A 24,196-nucleotide genomic window follows, 5' to 3' on the forward strand; every position below is an offset into this window, starting at 1 on the left:
TACAGCCCACCCACCAAGCAGAAGAAATAGATGAACTTTTTGCTAAGCAATTAACAAATGTATGTAGGAAACACACCACAGTAGTAATTGGAGACTTTATCCTGATATCAACTGGGAGACAAACTCTGCATCAAGTGGGAGATCAAACAGATTCCTAACCAACATAGCTGGCAATTTTGTCATCCAAAAGGTAGAGGAGGGAACTAGAGGAAAAGCTATACTGGACTTAATTCTACTAATAGAGAAGAAGTGATAGAGGGAGTTGAAGATGACAGAACCTTGGCCGAGAATGACCACGTCATACTGGAATTCAATATAATGCAACACAAGCAATAGAACATAATCATTACCAGAGTCTTAGACTTTAAAAGAGCTGATTTTAACAAGCTCAGAGAGACCCTAAGCAAAATTTCATAGATAAAAATCCTAAAGGGGAAAACAACTCAAGAAGTGTGGGAAACACTGAAAAATATGATTGTAGAAGCCCAGTCCAACATAATACCACTGAAAAAGAAAAACAAAAAAATCCAAGAAGAAACCACTATTGTTGCACGAAGATCTCTATGATAAACTGAAAGACAAAAGAGCAAGTACAAAAAATGGAAAGAGGGAGACATAATTAAGGCAGAATAATATCAGCAGATAGCCCAAATTTGCAAAGATGAAGACAGGAAAACAAAAGCTCAGAATGAATAAAGACTTGCAACAAAAATAAAAGATAATAAAAAAAGTTTCTTTCAACATAAAAATAACAAGAAAAAAGTCAAGGAAACAGTAGGTTCACTTAAAAGAGAAGATGGCAAGGAAGTAACAGGCAACAGAGAGAAAGCAGCACTGCTTAACTCATTCTTTCTATCAGTCCTCATGCAAAAAGAAAATATAGCCCAACCTACCAAAAACATAACTGTAAAAGACAGAATAGAAATAGAAATTAAAATAAGCAAGAAAATGGTGAGAGAACATCTATCTGATCTTGATGAATATAAATCAGTTATTTATAACTGATGGAACTGGCAAATTTTGTCTCAGAACCAATGTGCCATATCTTTCAAAAATCCTAAAGCACCAGGGAACTACTGAGGATTGGAAAAGAGCCGATGTGATTCCCATTTTCAAAAAAGAAAAAAAACAACAGACCCAGGAAACTACAGACCAAGCACCTAACATCAATACCTGTGAAGATACTAGAAAAAATAATAAAAAAACAGACTGCGAATGCCTAGAAACATTATATAACATGGAGTTATAACTACGTAAAAGCCAGCATGTGTTTGTTAAAAGCAAATCATGCCAAACCAATCTTATTTCATTCTTTGACAAAGTGACTAAATTAGTAGACTAGTGAAATATGTGGACATAGTATACTTAGATTTCAGCAAGGCATTCAACAAAGACCACAACCTACTTCTTGGTAAGATAGAAAAAGTGGGATAGACACCATCACCATGAGATGGATTTGTAACTGGTTGACAAACCATACTCAACATGTAATCCTTAATGGTATTAACATCTACATGGAGGGAAGTAAGCAGTGGGGTACCCCAAGGTTCTGTCTTAGGCTCAGTACTCTTCAACATCTTCATAAATGACTTAGATGAGGGAATAGAAGGGGAACTCATCAAATCTGCAAATGACACTAAGCTGGCAGGAATAGCCAACACCCCAGAAGACAAGCTCAGTGTCAGGGCATTTATTAATCCCATGTTTGGCTCTGGGACTAATTACCCTGGTTTAGAGGAGATGGATCGTGGCTTATTCCAAGTTGCAATAATCTGAAAAGAAACGCGAGGAAAAGGTTTCTAATAAAACTCATTTATTTGTTATAAAGAAACTAAAACACCTCACTAACTAAGAAAAGTTAATTGCTACATTTTTTAAAGTAATTCTTGCCGGCTATCTGAGCCGGACCTTTCTGGAAAGAGAACAAAGGAAAAAAGTGTGAGAAGCAAGTGAAGGAATGTGGGTGGATACGGAAACACGTAGCTTACTGATAAGAAGTTGGCAAGCTACGGAGAGTCTGACAGTCCAGAAATAATGAGCTCAGCTGGTAAATAAAATAACGCAGTGACATTCCCCTTCTTTGCCAGTTGAGCGAATATCAGTACATCATCAAATAAGGCACATCTTCTTACGCAGATACTCGTGTTGAGCTGCTGGAAGTGGTTTGTTGAGCATATCAGCAATTTGATCATGTGTAGATACATACTGCATTTTGACAAAACCTTTTTTCACTAAATGTTTTATGTTTTGGTAACGAATGTCAATGTGTCTGGACCTAGAACCTGTGAAATGAGATTCAGAAATATAAACCACCGATTCATTGTCTTCCATCACTGTGATCGGTCGGATCGGGTGTGTCCAGATATCTGTGACTAAAGCATCAAACCAAGTTAGAGAATTACATGCATCTGAAACACAAGCATATTCAGCTTCAGTAGATGAACAAGAAACAAAATTCTGTTTACGTACTTGCCAATAAACAGGACATCCATTTAAGAACATCATATAACCTGAAGTACTTTTACGTGATTTCTTATCACTTGCCCAATCAGAATCTGCATAACAACTTAATTCTGCATAATCAGTATGTGTTGGTTCTAACAATAACTTCATGTGTTTAGTGTATTTTAGGTATCTCAATAATTTCTTAATACATGTCCAGTGAAACTGTTTTGCCTTACCTACGTGTCGAGATAAGAGATTAATACTAAGTGCAATGTCGGGTCTGGTCCAACTACTAATGTATAACAGTGACCCAATGACTGAACGATAAAGTGTTTGATCCTCGAACTCAGGACTTTCTTGTGTCAAGTTGTGAAAATCTGTTTGCATGGGTGTCTTTGTTGTGTTAGCATCTTTCATGTTGTAATGATGCAAAACTTGTTCAATTTTATCTTCTTGTGAAAGACTAAACCCCTTCTGTGTTTTTTCAATCTGAAACCTAAATAAGTGCTAATGTGACCTAATGATTTCAATGTAAAGTATCTCTGCAAAGCTTTGGCAAAAATTTCACTCATTTGCTTATTTGGACCAATATAAACAATATCATCAACATAAACAAGAACTATCTCATATGCATTGTTAGATCTTTTTGTGAACACGCACTCATCAGTTTCGGACTTAATAAAGCCCATTGAATTTAGTTTGTCAGTAAGACATAAATACCACATTAAACCAGATTGTTTCAGACCATAGAGACACTTGTTTAGGAACCAGGTATCCCCTTCTTGCTGTCGGAATCTCGGAGGACTTCTCACGTAGATCTCTTCGTCTAGGTCTGCATGTAGATAAGCCGTGTCAACATCAAACTGGAAAACTTCTAAACCAAGGATAGTTGCAGTTGCTAAAGCAATTTTTACACTCTCAGTTCTGACTGTCGGTGAGTAAGTATTTGTGTAGTCCTCAGGATAACGTTGAGCGAAACCCTGAGCTACAAGTCTGGTCTTGTACAGTGACTCACCATTTGGTTTCTTTTTGATTCTGTAGACCCATCGAGTGCCAATGACCTTTTTGTTTGCTGGAGGTTTTGCAGGTGTAAATACCTTAAGTTTCTTTAGACTGTCCATTTCAACCTGCATTGCTTCATACCATTTGTCTTGCTCTGAATCAGGGAGCTGCTTGATTTGTGTGAAATTATCAGGTGGAAGTGTGACATTGCAAATCAAAGGCAAGGGTGTTTTTGTCAGTTGCCAAGAATATCGTTGTGGAGGGATCCCTTTTGTGACCCTCTTGGAACGTCTCGGGACAACTGTCCAGTCTTCTTCTGCTTTGTCCTCGTCCTCACTTTCGTTGCTAGCGTCAGCATCCGTGGCTTGCGAAGACGGAACATCGGGTTGAGAAGAATCAGTGGAATCTTGATCATCAATCTGCGTAGCATCAGCAGTATCATCTCTGGGAAAATAAACTCCAGGATCATTGGAATGAATCCTGGACCAGTCAATATCTTCTTCAAAATTAGCAGATTGGGAAATCACAATTACATGTTTAGAGTCAATAAATTTGCTCCATTTTGAATTATCATCAATACCCATAAATCTCAGTCTCTTTGCTGTTGGACTTCCTTTTCTTCTTTGAGCTAAGGGAATGTTCACCATAGCATATGAACCAAAAATATGGATGTTTTTAAGATCGGGCTTGTAGCCATACAACATGAAGAAAGGAGTCTGATTTGTTACACTGCTCCAAGTACGGTTGACAATGTAATTTGTATACTTGATAGCTTCACCCCAGTATATCTTATCAAGGTTGGCGTCTTCTAGGAGACAACGCATCATGGTTTGCAGTACCTCTCCGTTGTGAGCCGGTGTGTCAGGGGGCGAAGTCTGATGAAGAATTCCATTCTTACGCATCCAGTCCTGGAAACGCTGAGACATGAATTCGGCACCATGATCACTCTGAATTCTGGCGATGCGAACTTGGTGTTGGGTAGAAACAAGGGTTGCAAAGTCTTTAAAGATCTGAAAAGTCTCTGATTTTTCTTTCATAGGATATACATATCCATATCTAGAGTAATTATCAACAATTGTTAGAAAATATTTTCTACCACCAAATGATGGCGGGAATGGACCAACTATGTCAGTGTGAACCAAATCAAAAATGCGTGTTGACAGGTGTGTAGCGTGTTTGGGAATGGCTGCTGCTTTGGATTTGGCCTTCTTGCATACAGCACAATCCAAAAACACCTTATACCCCTTTAGATCCAAACCTTTTGCGAAGTCCGGCATCTTCCTAAGAACACGGAAACTGGCATGCCCCAATCTTCTATGCCATTTGTGGATACACCTGGAATGCAAAGGTTTACCAATTAGTGAATTCTCAACATTAACATTTTTATGCGGAACCTCAGGCTTGCTCTGAGCAACCTGTTTACCAATTCTCTTTTTGTTGGCTTTAGGAGCCTTAGGGATAGCAACAGGATCTCTCTCTGGAGCATCTCTATCTAGGCCTGTGCTCTCCCTTTTTGGAGTTTGCATACTTGCCTGTGTTTGTGTTTTAGGCTTTGGCTTTAAGTAATAAACACCACCAATTAATATGGTTTCAGCAACAATATCTCCATCTTTAACTATGTAACTTGCTTTTTCAAGGTGGTGAACTTGGAACTTTAACATTCTAGACAAGTGACACTGACTAAGCAAATTACAGGTTGCTGTTGGTATGTAATAAACATCAGGAATGAATGCATCGAGCTCTTCAACATAAACAGTTCCTTTTCCTTTGACCTGACAAGGATGATTTGAAAAAGAATAAAGTTCACGTAGTTCTGGTTCTGGCTCGTGCATCTCTGTGAAAAGTTCCTTTCTGTAGGTAACATGCAATGCTGCACCACTGTCCAAAGTCCACAGGAGTCGTCTGTCGTACTCTGGTTGAGGTTGTGGATCATTGGTTAAAGCCAATGTGGCGAGTGGAGTTTGTGGATCACGCCGGGGACCACGACGCCCTTGTCTTCCGCCTCTGCCTCTGCCTCTGGAACCTGTTCCTCTGGGCTGGTACGTGACGGGAGCTGGAACTCGTTGGGGACAATCCCGGGTGGCATGTCCCACACGACTGCAGGTGTAGCATCTTGGCGTCCTTGGAGCGTAGGTCCTTCCTCAGAAGGGGCGACTAGCTGGAGCCTTTGATGCGGGTGGTCCTCTCAAGTGTGGCGTGGCCAACATGAATGCCTCTTCTTCAATTAAAAGTCTACAGACATTGTCCACTGTGCGTTGAGCAATCGGGACTTGGTTAATTTTTGTAACAGCATCTTTCCATTCATAATTCAAAGAGTTAATAATGATGCTGATCATTTGAATATCTTCAATGTTATGGCCTCTTTCTCTCAATTCTGTTCTCAGTCCTTTCAGTTTGGTCAAATGTCCTCCAATTTGTTCACCGGGTTTCAATCTCGAACCGTGGAGTTCAGACATTAGTAAACATGAAGATTCAATTGAGATAGGCCTGTAGCAATTTTCCAATTCAGCCCAAATTTGACGGGCTGTTGTATTTGGTGGAAAAGTGACCTGCAGTTCAGTATCCATGGACATCAATAATGTTGTACGAGCCCTTATCTCTAAATCTCTTATTGCATAAGTCCAAGGTTGAGCAGGTGGGTTAAATACCATACAGTGAGTACCTTCTCTAAGAAGCAATAGTGTAATCTCACTGACCCAGGCTTTGTAATTGTGTCCTGACATTTTTAGTTTTGACTCACCAGTTAGTGGAGAGACAGAAAATGCCTGGTAAGGAGCCTGCATTTGGTATGCTGGCTGTGCTGGCAGAAATGCCTGTGGTATTTGCTGTGCCTGTTGTGGACCTAAAAATGGTCTTGGTTGTGCCATTGGAGGTGGGCCAGGAGGTGGCCCTCTTTGCACTTGTGGCTGGGGCACATATGCAGGCATTTGTAGGTGCTGTGGCTGATGCACTGGAATCTGCTGTATTCCAGTTGCCATTTGTGCTTGATCTGCAATATTGGCATGACCTGCTGGAGATGCAGTCATTTGCCTTTGCTTTATTAAGTTTAATTGTGTTCCATCTAAAAGGACACCAACACCGCCAGGGGGTGTTTGAGTTTGGGCCTGTGGAAACACTTGTGGCATTTCAGCTTCCTGTAGTAAATTACTTTTGCCAGCAGATGGTGCTGCACCTTTAGCTTCGGGCAGCTTTGCATACGTGGCATTGTATGCTTTAGAGTAGGAGTGGTTATGTAAGACATGTGTAACTTGATCAGGGAGACTTTCATGTGACGTATGCAGTGCCCTCTGTCTTAATTGGCCTGACACAGAATCCACCAGGGGGAGTGTCTTTGGCTCCGGAGAAGAAGACAATATGGCGCTTTTTGAAAATCTTAAGTTATCTCCCTTATCTTGCTCAAGCATAGATATAGCCATTTTTGCCTGGGATAGCTGCTGTTCATAGAATTTTATACGGTCACGATAGGCTTTCATAGCCAGCTCATCCAGGGTGAGCTTAGAGCTTCGAGGAGAATAATGAATTTTTTCTCTCTCTGCGTGGGAGGAATTTTGCTCAGCAGTTTGCTTTAGCCTTGCACCGAGCGTTACAAATTCAGAAGGTTCTGGGAAGACTTTTTCAGAGCTTGGAAGATCAGAAGAAAATGTTACTGACCTCAGTCGTAAATCATCATCTTCAAAAACAGCTTCTGTCTTATCTCCCTCCATTTCTGTTCCCACGGCTTCTTCTTGTTCCAGGCGTGTGGCTGTAGTAAGGGGCTGGAAATCTGGAAACCTCCTTTCTGCCACTTTCTCAGCAAAATACATTTTGTATTTGTTTTTCTTCTGTTTCGGCATCTCAGCAATATAATTAGCGTACCTCAGTAGCTAAAAACTAATTGCCTATGCGCTCTTATCAGAAGTAACAAAACAAGGAAAAAAACCATAAATCAAACCGTCCGAGCTGCTACCAGATGTCAGGACATTTATTAATCCCATGTTTGGCTCTGGGACTAATTACCCTGGTTTAGAGGAGATGGATCGTGGCTTATTCCAAGTTGCAATAATCTGAAAAGAAACGCAAGGAAAAGGTTTCTAATAAAACTCATTTATTTGTTATAAAGAAACTAAAACACCTCACTAACTAAGAAAAGTTAATTGCTACATTTTTGAAAGTAATTCTTGCCGGCTATCTGAGCCGGACCTTTCTGGAAAGAGAACAAAGGAAAAAAGTGTGAGAAGCAAGTGAAGGAATGTGGGTGGATACGGAAACACGTAGCTTACTGATAAGAAGTTGGCAAGCTACGGAGAGTCTGACAGTCCAGAAATAATGAGCTCAGCTGGTAAATAAAATAACGCAGTGACACTCAGGATCCAAATGGATCTTGACAGACTTGAACAATGGGCCTTATCCAACAAAATGAAATTTAATGTGCAGAAAAGTAAGATTTTATACTTAGGCAGAAAAAAACAAAGGCATAAGTACAGATTAGGCGAAACCTGGTTCAAAAACAGTAACTGTGAGAAGGACCTTGGAGTCCTAGTGGATGATCAACAACCAAAACTAATACCAATCTTGGTTGTATAAACAGAGGCATAGAATCAAAATCATGTGAAGTATTCGTACCACTTTATAAAACCTTGGTAAGGCCACACCTGAAATACTGCATCCAGTTTTGTTTACTGCATTACAAAAAAAATGTTGAGACTTTGGAAAAAGTGCAAAGAAGAACAGCCTGGAGACAAAAAACGGTTGCAGGATTTCGGTTTGGCTAGTCTAGAGAAAAGAAGGATTAGGAGTCACATTATAGCAGTATTCCAGTATTTGAGGGCCTGCCGCAAAGAGGAGTGGATCATCTTATTTTCCAAGGCATCAGAGGGCAGGACAAGAAACAATGGATGGAAACTGATCAAGGAGAGAAGCAACCTGGAATTAAGGAGAAACTTCCCAACAGTGAGGACAATTAACCAGTGAAGAGCTTACCATCAGAAGTTGCGCAAACTCACATTTGCGAACCAGTTGTTACAACCGGTAGCAGCCCACCCCTGGTTCCTGGGATTACAGATGGAGAAGCTCTACTTCCACACACCCAAAGTTAAGGCCTCTTCTTGGGTAACAAAGCAACTGGAAACTTGCGCCAGTCACCCTCATCTCATTCTGGTTACACCACTCTTCCTCTAGCTATTGATGGGAGGAGAGAACACTCCAATGGTGAGGGCACAGCAACTCATACAGAGATTTCTATGAGCAGCGTTGAATCAAATATGCCAGAGCTAGCAGTGGGCCATGGCAATTGCAGCTGACTTTTCCCTGCACAGGAAACCGGGGATAAATTTTCTCTACGCCATTTCACTGGTTGTCAACTAATGGCAACTCGAGGACAGCTTCCCAGTGTCCTATTGCTGACTGACAAGAATAGAACTGCTTTCTTCTATTTATTCTGCTTCTCTCAGCTACCAAAAATGGCTTTCATTTTTTTCTCCACAATTGGCTAAGTGTCAAAGTTGTACTGGGTAGCTAGCAAATCTTTAGAAAAGATAAGATACCCCAAACTCCCAGCATAGTAAACTTTGTACCAGGAACCAATGCATGCACATGATTAGAAGTGCCACAAATTGTTTACGTCCGTGTCTGTAATGTTACCACATCTATTGAACAAAGACCTGGAAAAAACATGAGTGCCCAGACCTCATTTGCCTTTGTTGGGATCCAGCCTAGGAGAGTTTTACCAGGCAGGCCCAGCAAGGAATGATGAACAGCCTTCTATGCCTATTTCATAAGACAAATCTCTCTGCAAATTTGAACCTGCTTTACAGTTTCAGGAAGAGAAAGAAAAAGATGAGTGACTGCTGGAGTAAAGAAAAGATGCAGAGGCACTTGGGTGAAGGAGAATGCTATGGCATACATTTGGGGAGGTCAAAACTGACATGGAGAATATCAATGTACTAAATTACAATCATACATTCTGTTTCAGTTCCATTTCTACATGTTTGTTACTACGTTCAAACTCCTGTATCTTCCTCATTTAATCTTTCCTTGCCCTTTATACCTCTCTTCTAACCATTCATACCATTTATCCCATACCATGTAGTATTCTGTTTCCTCTTTATCTTGTATTTCGTTTGAGTTTATCCATCTCTCTCTTATTTTCCCCTCTCTCATCTCTTCCCCCACTCTGTCTCGTGTGTGTGTGTGTGTGTGTGTGTGTGTGTTTTTGAACCATTTCCAAAAATAGGTGAGGGTTGGTGGGGGGTGGGGTTCTGATGTTGTTCTTTCTTCTTCCTTGAGTGCTTTTTACCATATTTAAATCAAGAGTCATTTCAGGTTCCCAGATAAATGAAGCTCTTTTGTCCCTCTGCTGTGGCTCCCTGTCGGATGAACCGACCACTGGCTGGCCCCGCCCCTCGCCTGCCCCTCCCACTCACTCCTCACCTGGCCTGAGAAGGCCAGCCAGTGGTGGGTTCAGCAGACAGGGAGCTGCAACAGGGGGGCAAAAGAGCTGCATGCGTCTCCGGAGCTGCAGGTTGCAGACACCCGGACTAGAAGAACTCAGAAGTCCCTTCCAACTTTGTTATTCCATTATTCCTGAGAAACACACAGACACACACACACACAGAATTTAAGCAAATTCCCTTGTTTTGGAGACTTTAGAATCAGAAGGTACCTTGCAACAGTGGTGGGCTGCAAATTTTCTAATAACCGGTTCTGTGCCCTAAGGACTGGCTGGGTGGGCGTGGCTGGGTGGGCGTGGGCAGGGGGCGTGACAGCACTCAGTCTCCTGCAGCACTCTGCCAGTCAAAACGGGGCGCGGGGGTTAATTACAAAATGTGGGCTTTGCTTTGTGATATCCAGACCCAGTGAGAACAGAAAATACAAACCAAACTTTTGTTTGGTTATGAAGAAATATCCCCAAAGTCAAAGTACACTAAACGTAGACTGACTTTTAGCTACACATCTTCCTAGCAAACAGCAAATTTGGAAGCTCCAGATAAAGAGGATTCCTTTTAGGATGAGTAACCACAGTTTGCATGTTGGAATGCTGGGAAACTCTGCATTTTAAAGAACATTTGAGGGAGGGGTGCAGAATAGCCCTTCTCTGCCTGAGGCTGTAGAGACCTGGCACCAATCAAAACACTGTTTGTGAAGCAACTGATCAACACTGACGGGGGAAGCCATTAGTATATAAAAATAAGAGCAAACTCCACTCCCATCTAGTACTGATGATGCTACCTAGTTTGGTAATGAAACATCTACAAGAAAACCATCAAGCTTAGAGAACACCAAGGACCCCACAGTTCAACCTTGAGCTACAAATATTCTCTTCTATCGATAAACATTTTTTGGTTAGAGGGATTCAGAGCCTGCCTTATATGAGATGGCTCCCAGTGGATTTCATTCTAAATTTTGATATGATTTCTGTAAATAAGGAATGCAGAATTATAATGGCTGATCCTTCATACATCAAAAAATACAAAGCTAAGGGATAAACAAATAAAAAACAGATTTGAAAAAAGAAAAGACTCAGGAAAGAAAAAGAGTGAAAGTGTAAGAAAGAAAGAGGAAAAGACCGAAAAAGAATGACTTCCAAGTTTCTTTGGTACAGATATAAGTAAAAAATATATCAAACTCTTACTCTAAGATTAACATTTGTCTACATTATTTCCATAATCCCATATCTAATCATCAAAGCACAGATCAATTTTTAATTTCAGTTTCTCACAAAAAGTCCAGTAATGGTTCATATCACTTTAATTACTATTTGTTAAGGAAACCACAACTGATATATTTAATTGCACCAAAATAAAACAGGAATGGAAAATCCTAAGCTCTAGCCTAGACCCATGCTTCTCAACTTTGGCAACTTTAAGGTGCATGGACTTCAATTCCCAGAATTCCCCAGGCAGCATGAAGTTCACCCATCTTAAACTTGCCAAGACTGAAAAACGCTGATCCACAGATAAGGATTTTTCCATTCCTTTTTACTGGTTCCTGTTTACTTATGAGCAATCATAATGCAAAATCCCCACTTCCATACCGGTCAGGGCTGAGCCGTCGCAGCTCAGCTCCCCACCAGCCCACATCTCGTCCCCTGCACAGATTCTCCATAGTTGGTGAGGCTCACCTGCCAGGAGGGGGTGGGGGGGCCACCAGGGAGCACAAGGCTATGCTGCCTGCATCACCCTTTTGCCAGCCGTCCCTCCCTTGCTGGGGCGAGCGCTTTGGCCGAGCACAGGCCGTCGCCCTAACCCTAACCCTAACCCTAACCTTTGCCTGCTGGGGTGGTGGTGGTGACAAGGGAGCACGACGGTATGCCGCCTTCATCACCCCTCTGCCTGCCACCCCTTTCTCTCCCACCCGCCGGCCAGTGCACTTTGGTCAAGCTGCTGCTGTGAGAATGGGGTGAGCCCCATGGGCTGGAAGGTAAGGCTGATGGAGGGGAAGGAAGATCCACTCTGGCGACGCTTGACTGCCTTTCGGGTTCTGCTCTGGGCTGCTGCCTGCTTGACCTCCACTCCGCCTCGGGTCCCACATCCAGCCCGCGACAAGGAGACATGCCGCCTCCAGGCCAGCCTGGCCGGCGGATGGGTGAGTGGGTGACCCTTGTGGGAGGCACCTGAAAGGCCCCTCAGAAGCTGAAGCTGGGCCCAAAAGGCAGCTGAGCCTTGCCGTGTCCCCTTACCTTCCAGCCCATGGGGCTCACACCATTCTCACAGCGGCGGCCTGCGCTCGGCCAAAATACACAGGCCTTCAGGCGGGAGAGAAAGGGGCGGCAGGCAGAGGGGCGATGCGGGCGGCGAAGTGTGGTGCTCCCTTGTCACCACCACCCCCGGCAGGCAAGGCCCAGCAGCTGCGGAGAATCCAGGCGGGAAGCATGCGGGAGGAGGCCCTGGAGGCAGGCAAGCATGGCAGGGCCTTTTGCACTGTGGAAGGGAGTAGGGAAGGCAGGCAAGGGGGCCTGGCCACAGGGACCCCCGGGAAGGCCGCAGGGAAGACAGAGAAGCATGGCAGGGCCACAGACCATGTGGAAGGTAGTAGGGAAGGCAGGTGGGGATGGGGGGGCAGCTAGCTAAGCCGCAACTCACAGGCTTTCTTACCCAGGCAGGCGATCAGGACCACTCAATTGGGTTGCAGGCACCGCATGGGAAGGCAGGCAAGCCACAGAGACTGTTGACAACGCAAGCGAGGAGCCACAGAGTGTGCTATGCCAGGGAGGTAAGATGAGAGTGACTGGGCAGGGCGAGCAGGCGGCAATGTGAGCAGGTGACAAGGCGAGCGGGAGGCAAGGCGAGCGGCAGGTAGGTGGCAAGGCAAGTGGCGAGCGGGCAGCCGGGGGTGGGGCCAGCCAGAGGTGGTATTTGTCAGTTCTCCGAACTACTCAAAATTTCCACTACTGGTTCTCCTGAACTGGCCTGAACTGTTCCCCACCCTTCCTTCTCCTCCCCATTCTGCTCACCCTCCTGCTCACTTACCTCTGAGAACCTGCATGGATGAAGGCATGAAAAGATTAGAATTCCCGTCCCTAATTGTCCCTCCCCCAGCAGTGAAATCTGGCTGGATCTATCTGGCTCGCGCAAACTGGTAGGGCCGGCGGCAGAAGGCTCTGCCCACCCACCGGGACGTCATTACATCCCATTTTTGACCCTATGCACATGTGCAGAAGAGGCGTGTGCTTGCTCGCTCCCATTTCCAAACCGGTAGCGAAGGTAAGTGCATTTCATCGCTGCTCTTCCCCTCCCACCTTCCTCCCCTCCCCTCCCCTCCCCCCTGGCCAATACCATTTCTTTGTCCCCCACACCCTTCCTCCTCCCTGGCTCCCTCCTCCTCATGCTTCACCCCTCCCCTCTCCATTTCCCCCTCCCTCTCACTTAACTCTGATAATCTGCATGAAGTCATGAAAAGAGCCTGGTAGTACAGTGGACTAAAGCACTGTTATTAACATCTGCTTGCAATTACTGCAAGTTCAAATCTCACCCAGCTCAAGGTTGACTCAGCCTTCCATTCTTTCAAAGGTAGGTAAAATGAGGACCCAGAATGTGGGGGCAATAAGATGACTTTGTATAAATATACAAAAGAATGAAGGCTATTGCTTAACGCATTGTAAGCCGCCCTGAGTCTCCGGAGAAGGGCAGCATATAAATTAAAGCAAAAAAAAAAAAAAAAGATTAGAATTCCCCCCTCCGCAACTGTCCCTACCTTTCCTTCTTCTGCCTCTCCCTTCTCTTCCCTCTCCCACTCCCCTCTCCCTCCCACTTCCTTTCCACCCCATTCTGTTTCACCGTGCTGCTCTCAGTCGCTGGTCTGAGCACTCCGCTCCTGTATCATTTAGCTCTGCATGGCTGCTGCTCAGGGTCCACCCTGCTGCTCTCAGACGCTGGTCTGCTGCCCCCTAGCTCCATTTCACTGCTGCTCAGTGGTCTCCGTTTGCACCTCATCACCTCTGCTCAGCTGCCTGGAACACTGGGCTGCCTCAGCAGACCCAACAAGAGGGCTGGATGTCGCACTGTATGTAAGGAATTGCTACACTTCCACAGTAGCAGTAGCACTTTATACTGCTTCACAGAGCTCTCTAAGTGGTTTACAGAGTCAGCCTCTTGCCCCCAACAATCTGGGTCCTCATTTTACTCACCTCAGAAGGATGGAAGGCTGAGTCAACCTTGAGTCTGGTGAGATTTGAACTGCCAAATTGCAGACAGCCGACAGTCAGCAGAAGTAGCCTGCAGTACTGCACTCTAACCACTGTGCCACCAAGGCTACCGGTTTCCCACAGAAAACACTGGGAGCCACAAAACCTGGGTAGGCGTGGCTGGGGGGAGGGGTCATGTGACTGGGTGGGAGTGAATGATGTCAAGTTGGCCATGTGCAGCCATGTTTTGTGGCTCCTGGTGTTTTCTTTTCTGTGGGAAATGGCTCTTTGAGTGTTTAAGGTTGCAGACCCCTGGTCTAGTTTAATGAAAAGAAGGACTGGGGGGACACGATAGTAGTCTTCCAATATTCTCCACCTATTCTCCAAAGTACCAGAAGGCAGGACTAGAAGCAATGGATGGAAACTAATCAAGGAGAGAAGCAACCTGGAATTAAGGAGAAACTTCCTAACAGTGAGGACAATTAACCACTGGAACAGCTCGCCTTCAGAAGTTGTAGGTACTTCATTACCAGAGGTTTTAAAGAAGAGACTGGACAGTCATTTGTCTGAAATGGTATAGGTTCTCCTACTTGACCAGGAGGCTGGAGTAGAAGACCTCCAAGCCCCCTTCCACTCAGTGGTGAAATCCAAATTTTTTTACTACCGGTTCTGTGGGCATGGTTTGGTGGGCGTGGCAGGGGAAGGATACTGTAAAATCTCCATTCCCACCCCACCCCACGGGAAGGATATTGCAAAATCTCCATTCCCACTCCACTCTGGGACCAGCCAGAGATGGCATTTGCCAGTTCTCCAAACTACTCAAAATTTCCGCTACTGGTTCTCCGGAACCTGTCAGAACCTGCTGGATTTCACCGCTGTGTCCACTCTATTCTGATTGACTTTAGCCTTATAACAAGTATAGCAGACTGACAGAAGTCTTGACTTCCCCTATAGCTCAGTTGTTGATTTTCCCTCTTTAAACCCTGTAAACCTCCCAGTTTCCTTTTGGGCGCTTAAAAGGCCCCCCTTCTGCTTTACTCAATGCCACACAGAGGCTTCTATTCTCAGGAATATGGGAACAGATACATGCATCGCATGTAAATTGATTCCAGCTTGGACTGTGTGCACCATCCGCACATACACACACCATCAAAAAACACGGCAATTCACTCACGCGCGCCTTCCAGACATGCGTGCATGTTATAAGAATAAGAGTCCCGAAGGACTCAGGGCGGTGTACAGCCTATTAAAAAATGCCCACTGTATGTATAAATGCCCACCGTTGTCTACCACAGGCATGGCAAGGGTTAACAACACATCTACCTAGATCCTCCCCTGACCCCTCCTTACCTCAGCTCCGCCTCCCAGGTATTTAAGACGTGGTCCAGAGATCCAGAGCTTCACTTCCAGCCATATACTTGTAATTGAAACATTGATTAATAAAGAGAATTGATTCACTGCATCTTGTGTTGGAGTTATTGGGTAAGATCCTAGAAATAAGTCACAAGTTGGTAGCAGAGAATGGTTTACCCACAACTCACAGAGATGGCAGAATCAGGGACCCAGGCAGAGGCAGAAAAAAGAATGATCACCAGAGCCTACACCAAGCAGATGAAAGAACTGCAGGCTCTCGAGGGTGCCACAGCGAGAATCGCCACAACCGAGGATGATGAAGACTACGACCCGAGTCCACTACTCAGAGACGAAGGGCCGAGAGAAGAAACCTACCACTACGAAAGGGCAGAGCCACCGAGCAATGAAGAATTCCGATCCACCATCCTGGAAATGATGGAAGCGACCGCCAGCAAAGAGGAGCTCATCGCGAAACTCCATGGCCTACTTGAAAGCAATAGAGCAGCGATGAGCATCCAGCAACAGAGAAAAGAAATCACCAGCCCGGCAAGGGGAAGGTATCCCCAAGCTGAAGCGCCGGACATGGAAGATTTCATTTCCGCACCATGCTCTTGGTGGCCATCTTGGAATGGCCATCAGCCAATGGGAAGCCAAGATTCAAACCGAATGGCGCGAAACAACGAGAACCCCAACTCCGATGGGGAAGAACCCAAAAACAACACAGAAGCAAGATCGCAAGCCTGCGGGGGCTCGCCCATCGAGCCCGAAGTAGAGAAAGCGATCAAAAACCTTGCTGCAGCACTCGGCTCTGCACTCAAGCCTCCAGCAACCAGAAAAAAACAAACCGACACTCAACAAATCCAAAAGGGCAGCAAGGTAGCCATCAGAACCCTTACAACACCCCAACAGACACCACGCGGGACAACGCACCCAAGAAACAACAGCCAGGACCCGACCGCCTGCAGGATTGAATACCAGCAGGATTCGCACTCGCCACCCGCCGCACCAACTTCCCTAGGCCGCGGAATGAGGAGAAAAAGTAACAACTCACCAGCCACGCGGCCTCCACCAGGCTTCCTGACCCATCCGGAGGTCCTCCAACGTCGCCCGGGGTCCGTCACCGCCGCACCAATGGTTCCTGAAGGTCCTCGACTTACGTCCGCCGCGGCGCCACCGAGCTCCAGGAGTCCTCAACCTACGACCGGCTCGCCGCCTCATCTGCTCCCGTTCTTCGCCGGGGATCCAGGGACCCAGCCACAGCATCTGCCTTCCAGGGAAGGCTACGGGCCCGCCAGGGGCGAGCCCAACCTCCCAGCACCAAGCCTAGGCCTAGGCTTGAGGCCAGCAACAGAGAGCTCCGCACCCGACGACCTCCAGCGCGAAATGAGCTTCGCGCATGCCCAGTCGCCACCTATAGGAAGAAAAAAGAACATAGAGATAAATCCATTCAGACTAGCAACAAGCATTCCTCCAGCATATTGTGAGTTCCCTCACATAAAGAACCATGGACAGCACCAGACTGTAAATAACCTGCCATACAGCTCAATAACCTTTACTGCTGATAACCACAAGTTAAAACTAGATGGGTCTAACTTCTTGGAGTGGAACCATCAACTCCAAATTGTTTTTCTAAAGGAAAATATGTTGTTTTTGTTTGATGATCCACCAAAGAAACCATGGACTTTTGATATTGACTGTTTACACCACAGGGCTTATTATCTGTTAATGTCTAGCTTGTCACCCAGTATTTACCCCAGCCTTGGGCGCCACTTAACCGTGGCAGAGATAATACAAAAAATATTTAATTTGTTCTATAGCAAAAGTGCAGCCACAACAACCAAAATATCCAGGGAATTTTACTCAGCCAGGCATAAGGCAGGGACACCCATGGGGGAACACATACTTAAGCTAAACGCCACCAGGGCAGAACTCATACAGAGGGGGGAACCATATCAGATGACAGCATGAAAAGCATCATCATAAACTCTCTAGACCCCAGTTGGGAAAACTTTATTATGCAACTGGATAGTCTCAACATAGAGCACCTCCCTTTAGAGATATTATCCAACAGGCTGATAGCGGAGGATAGCCTAAGAAGGGATCGCTCATCAAGTCATAGGGAGAGCAGACCAATAAAAAGGGTAGATTTCAGACCAGGGACCACGACAAACCAGAATGCTTTAACTGCGGCTCTAGAAATCACTATAGGAGAGACTGCCCCAGAAACCAGAGGGACAGAGACTACAGCCATCGTAGGGAAAGACAAGGCCGCAAGTCAGGACACTCAGACAGGCGCTCCCCAGAAAGCAGATTCAGGCGCAGGGAATCCCCAACCCCAGAGATAGGAGAGGATATAGAGATAGCTCCAGGGATAGTCAGCCTGGGTCACTATATGAGCTTAGGGACCACCAACACTCACACACCCAAACAAAAGGAAGGAACACATGGCTCATAGATTCAGGGGCCACCAATCACACCACCAATAACAAAAACATACTGACATCATTCACGCCAAAGGAATATCACATCAAAGTAGCTAATCAGAACAAGGTATTGGTGACAGGAGAAGGAAGCGCACACATAAATGGGATAGGGAAGATAGAGGGGGTGCTGCTCATACCCGAGATATCCCACAATATATTAGCTACCCTCAAGCTCAGTAATGACTTGGGCATTGAGACAACCTTTAAGGAAGGGAAAGCATACATGACTAAAGGAAGTAAAAGCATAGGAAAAATCATCATAGAAGGGGGACTCACATACTTAGTACCCCAAGGACACGCAAACGCAAACACTAACCCAGAAAGTAAGGAGAAAGAAACAAGCACACCCACGGAAACTAGAGGGGATGAGAAAGAACACATTACGGAAAGCAAACCCACCTCAGACACAACACACAAAGGGAAGCCACACATTGGCAAACCCATTCATGATGAGTGCGCTCATCTACTTCACAGAAAATTAGGCCACGCTAGTTTTCCAACGGTACAGAAAATGAATGAATGTTCAAATGGCTTACCATTAAAGAACTGTAACAATTATTTGGAGTGTTCTGTGTGCAAATGCTCAAAAATCAAAACCAAACCAAGACCCAAAAAGGCCTCCCGCACCACCAATTCAATATTCCAATTGATTCACATGGATGTGGTGGGACCCATGAGACCCTCTATTAAATACAAGAAGAGGTTCTTCCTAACTATAGTCGATGACTATAGCCGTTATGGATTTGTATACACCCTCAATCACAAAAGTGAGGTGTTCCAAAGATTTAAAGAGTTCTACAAGAGGGTAGAAACTCAACATAACATAAAAATAAAACATATTATGACAGATAGAGGTTCAGAGTTCCTATCAAGGGACTTCTCCAATTGGACAAAGAAACACGGGATACTACACTTCTCCTCTTCGCCTTTTTCGCCATTCCAGAATGGAGTATCAGAACGCAGGAACATTACAAACAATGGTAAGATGCGTCCTAGAAGACGCAGGGCTGGGACAACACTTCTGGGCAGAGGCTCTCACATACTCGAATTACACACTGAACAGGATATGGTCAAGCGTAGTGAACAAAACTCCCTATGAGGTTATGTATAATAGGAAGCCCCAGATAGGTCACCTCCACATATTTGGGGTAACTGCAGATGTACATATACCCAGACAGTTAAGGAGAAAAGGGGACAAGGTGTCGAGGAGACTAAGATTCATGGGATACGAGTCCGGAACTAAGGGGTACAGGTTCATCGATAAGGACAACAGATTTGTCGTATCCAGATCAGCAGTGTTCCACGAGAACACAAACTGGTCAAGAATACACCTCAACGAGGTGTTGCCCAGGCAAGAAACTAATGACAATGTTAGAACCAACAATAAACCAGACACAACTGAAAACGAGACACACAAGAAACATAAACCCAAACACCAAGGGGTAACCACCAAAGAATGGAAGGAGAACCACCCCATCATAAAGGTAAAGGTAGATACACTCACAGAGAAGGAAGCCCAACACATGCACGACACAGAAACAATACCCAGCAGACCCATAAGACACAACAGAAACAAAATGCCAAAAAGGTTCGACGATTACATACTTTCAATACACACAGACACCACAACACCCAACTCCTACGAGGACATTCTTAGGTTACCACGAGAGGAAAGGGTCAGATGGGAGGAGGCCATAGATAAGGAGATGAACAGCCTAAAAGAGTTAAATGTGTATACCCCATCCAGAGTACCAGAGAACAAGGTAGCCATCGGGACCAAGTGGCTTTTCAAGATGAAAGAACTAGAGGACAATAAGAAACTGTACAAAGCTAGGCTAGTAGCACAAGGATTTGCACAAAGATACCCGGAAGACTCCACGGACACGTATTCACCCACGGTCAGGGCAGAGAGTGTAAAAAGCACCCTGGTAGTAGCCACAATCCTAGGACTAGAAGTCTACCAATTCGATGTGCAGACAGCCTACCTCCACGTGGAGCTAGACAAAGAGATCTTTGTCAGGGCACCCCTGGGGAGAAACACACAAGGGGAGGACACGTAGTTATTGAACAAAAGTCTGTATGGTTTGAAACAATCCGGTAAGAGGTGGTACAAGTGCCTGGCGAAGATCCTCAAGAACATGGGATTCACAGCCACCTCTGCCGACCTATGTTTTTTCACCAAGAGGGAGGGCACATCTATCGAATACGTACTTATCTATGTGGATGATATTTTGTACTGTGGTCAACATAAACAAAATTGTGACAATTTTGCCAACCAATTGGGGAAACACTTCGCCCTAAAAACTCTGGGAAAGGTGAACAAATACCTGGGTGTACAGATTGATAGAACTCAGAAGGGATTCAGGATCTCCCAAAGGGAGAAAATATTGGACCTGTTAAATAAATGCAACATTAAGGAAGCCAAGCCATGTGATACACCCATACACATTGACTTCCTGAAACACATGAACGAGGAAAGTGAGGCTTTCAAGGACAATACCCTCTACAGATCTGTTGTTGGATTACTACTTTATATCGCCAATTGGACTAGGCCAGATATCCTCCTAGCAGTCAACCTGCTATCCAGACATGTCAGCGATCCAAAGATGTACCACTGGGAGGGTGTAAAACGTGTGCTCAGATATCTAAAGCGCAGCATGGATGCATACCTGAACCTAGAGCCAGAGATGTCCAAAGAACCCATCCTAACCTCCTACGCTGACGCTGACTGGGCAGGCGACACAAAAAGCAGAAAGAGCACATCCGGCTACGTGTTCCTCATCAACGGCTGCCCAGTACACTGGTACACTGGGAAACAAAACCTGGTGGCCACCTCCACAGCCGAGGCAGAATACATCTGTCTCTCCAAAGCAGCTAACAACCTGACATGGTTTGACGACCTGCTTATCAGCATCTGGACTGAACCGGCCTACCCGATAGTAATACATGAGGATAATAAGGCAGCCATAGACATATCCATGGCAGAAACAGTAGGCCAAAGGTCCAGACATATAGACATTAAGCATAAGCATGTCAGAGAGCTAACGAACATTGGTTTTATTAAGGCTGTACATTGTGAGACCGTCGAGCAAGTCGCAGACATCCTGACCAAACCACTACAAAGTAAACAGCACGCTTACCTTACATCTAAATTAGGGGTATGGGCGCAAAACACACAAACAGGTCCAAATGTTGGGCATTTAGAGGGGGATTTGTTATGTATAAATGCCCACCGTTGTCTACCACAGGCATGGCAAGGGTTAACAACACATCTACCTAGATCCTCCCCTGACCTCTCCTTACCTCAGCTCCACCTCCCAGGTATTTAAGACGTGGTCCAGAGATCCAGAGCTTCACTTCCAGCCATATACCTGTAATTGAAACATTTATTAATAAAGAGAATTGATTCACTGCATCTTGTTGGAGTTATTGGGTAAGATCCTAGAAATAAGTCACAGTGCGGCATCAAAAACATAAAGATATAGGACAGGATTGCGCCTGGGCAAGTGGACAGGCCCACTAGCAGGTTGCAACTACCAGTTCACCCAAACCGCTCCAAACTGGCAGCAGCCCACCACTAACTTTGCACCACCCTTTCTCTGCTGAAAGCGGCAGGCAGCAGGCAGAAAAGGAAAGGCTCCTCACCTCAGCTGCTTCATCCAGTACAGGTATACTTTGCAGCCACTGCCAGGGGATTCGGAAGGTGGCCTGCTACTTTCTCTCAAAACTTTCCTGAACTCAGAGGATTTCTACCAATCAGGTACCTCTGAGCAAAGCAGGAAGATAAATTTAATATTTATTACTTACAACAGCTGCCCATCTTTTAGCTGCCCTTCCTGTACCGTCAACCACTGAAAGCTTCTTAGGATGTGGTCTTCCTTTTTCAAAATGTGAAGTGAGAGGATGGGAACATCAAGAATTTAATCCTGAACTTCCACTTGTTTTCAGTCTACCTACATGATTTCCAAAAGGGTAGCTTTTTAAATCCACTGCACCAACAGCAACCAAACTTCTTCTGGCATTGGGACCAGGTACTATGACACCCTCTGGTTCTAGTACCCTTGTTCTTCCCTTGTTAGTTCTGGATCAGGGTGTACCTCCTCAGATGGAACTGGTGCACAAATTGGTGTCCCCTTAAACTCTTTGAAGAGCAGCTGGCAGCACTGGCAATTCATCTTGGACATCAAGTGTCGTCAATTCTGGACAGGAGTTGCTTAGTCACGCACCCCTGAGTTTCCTCTCTTTTGGAAGCTTGCAAGGTATGGGGTTTCAGGCTCCCTGGAAGGCCACTCAGAGAACCAAAAGTTGGGGATCAATTTGTATGTCCATGTGGGGTGGCTTTTGAGTAAAATGCACCAACCACCAGTAGCCTCCCAAGTGCCATCCGAAGCACAGCGCTTGGAAGGCAGCACATACTTTTCCTGCCCAACCTTCATTCTGCCCATTTTCTGGACTGGCGAGGAAACAAGGGGAAGGTCTCTTAATGTTGAAGGGCAGAGAGGAATTTTCCTAGATTATTTCATTAAGATACTTTTATATCCATTGTAAGGTCAAACTGTGGGCAGCTGACAACTGCAAAATAAAACAATAGGGGTGACAATAAAATCAAAGAAATAGTAAAAACTTATCCAGATCACATTTCTTCTCCACCCATGGGCCTCTCAGTGCCCCAAAGAGATCGTGAAGGTCTTCTTCCATGCCAGTGGCAGCAGAGAGCCTGTTGGGCAGGTGGCTGCCAGAGGCTTGGCAGTCTGATCAGGCAAAGGAGGAGATGAAAAATCAAAACAGAGGTCAAAGGCAGGAAGGAGGACGTGCTGTCAAACTGCCTCAAAGGTGAAAATCTGCAAAACAAAGTTATTTCAGTTGCAACATTTGTCCAGCAAATATTTATTTTCTAGAACATATGCTAGCAATAATATTAGAATCGATGAAGTGCTTCATGATAAAAGTTCTGATGTGCAGTGTGACCAAAAGACTTTGAGAGACTCTAGATCTGAAAGGGCCGAACTGAAGCTGAGGACTATCAGGACAGTAGTAGAGTCATGTAAATCTGTCCAGGGACAGAAAGAAGTGGACAATCAGTCACTAGTGCACAATGCCTTGTGAGGTTTGCAATGAGACGTTTGGTTGAATTTTAAGAGACAGCAATAAGTTGTTGATATTGGTTATATTTGCTGAGGATGATGCTGGAATTTCTTCTTTTTCTTCCCTTTTTTTTCTTTTTCTGCACTTTTTTAGTTTTAAATTTTTATATGTATTTCTGTACTACAGGTAGTTCTCAACTTACAACCACAAGTGACCCTAAAATTTCTGTTGCTAAGCAAGACAATTACTACCTTTGTGGTCACCATTGTTAAGTGAATCTGGCTTCTCCATTGACTTTGCTCGTTAGAAGGTCGCAAAAGGGGCTCACATAACTCTCAGACACTGCAACCGCCATAAATGAGACAGTTGTCAAGCATCTGAATTTTGATCATATGACCCTGGGGTCGCTGCATCTTTTCTAAGTGTCAAGAATGGTCACAAATCGCTTTTTTCAGTGCCATTGTAACTTTGAATGGCCACTAAACCAATGGTTGTAAATTGAGGATTACTTGTATGCAGTTGTACTTGTAGTCCTCGACTTACAACAGTTCAATTAATGACCGTTCAAAGTTACAATGGCACTGAAAAAATGACTTATGACTGTTTTTCATATTGTAGGAAGTCAGTACACCCCCCCCCCCCCGTGAATAAAAATATATTGACCATGACCCCATAGGAATCTGACAACTGCCATTATAATATTAAAGGACATGTTCTTGCACAGGAACAGGAAGCTCAAATACAAAGCCCAAAGAAGGTATAAAAAAAACCCACTCTCAACTCCATTTTGTCAGCTGCCCCAGAACCACATGCTGTTAGTGGTTCTCAATAAACAAAATCCTTCTTTCCAATCAGCCTCCATTTTATGTCCAGTGCCTTTCTCTCAGCTTGGAACCGGACCTGGATTTCTCTTCCAACAATACTGACAACTAGTGCAAGTAGTTCTGTGATCAAAATTCAGAGGTTTGGCAACCGATTCATATTTATGACAGTTGCAGTGTCCTGGGGTCATGGGGCTAACTTTTGAAACCTGAGGCAGTCAGATTCCCTTAACAACCCCGTTACTAAATTAAAAACTGCAGTGACCCACTTAACAATGGTGGCAAAGAAAGGTGGAAAAATGGGGCAAAACTCATTAAAAAACTGTGTCGCTTAGCAACAGAACATCTGGGCTCAATTGTGGTCATAAATCGAGGACTGCCCGCATCAGCTTTATGGCTACAATATA

Source organism: Pantherophis guttatus, chromosome 10, assembly GCF_059756535.1.
Source record: "Pantherophis guttatus breed Tessera chromosome 10, ASM5975653v1, whole genome shotgun sequence".
Taxonomy (NCBI): Eukaryota; Metazoa; Chordata; class Lepidosauria; order Squamata; family Colubridae; genus Pantherophis; species Pantherophis guttatus.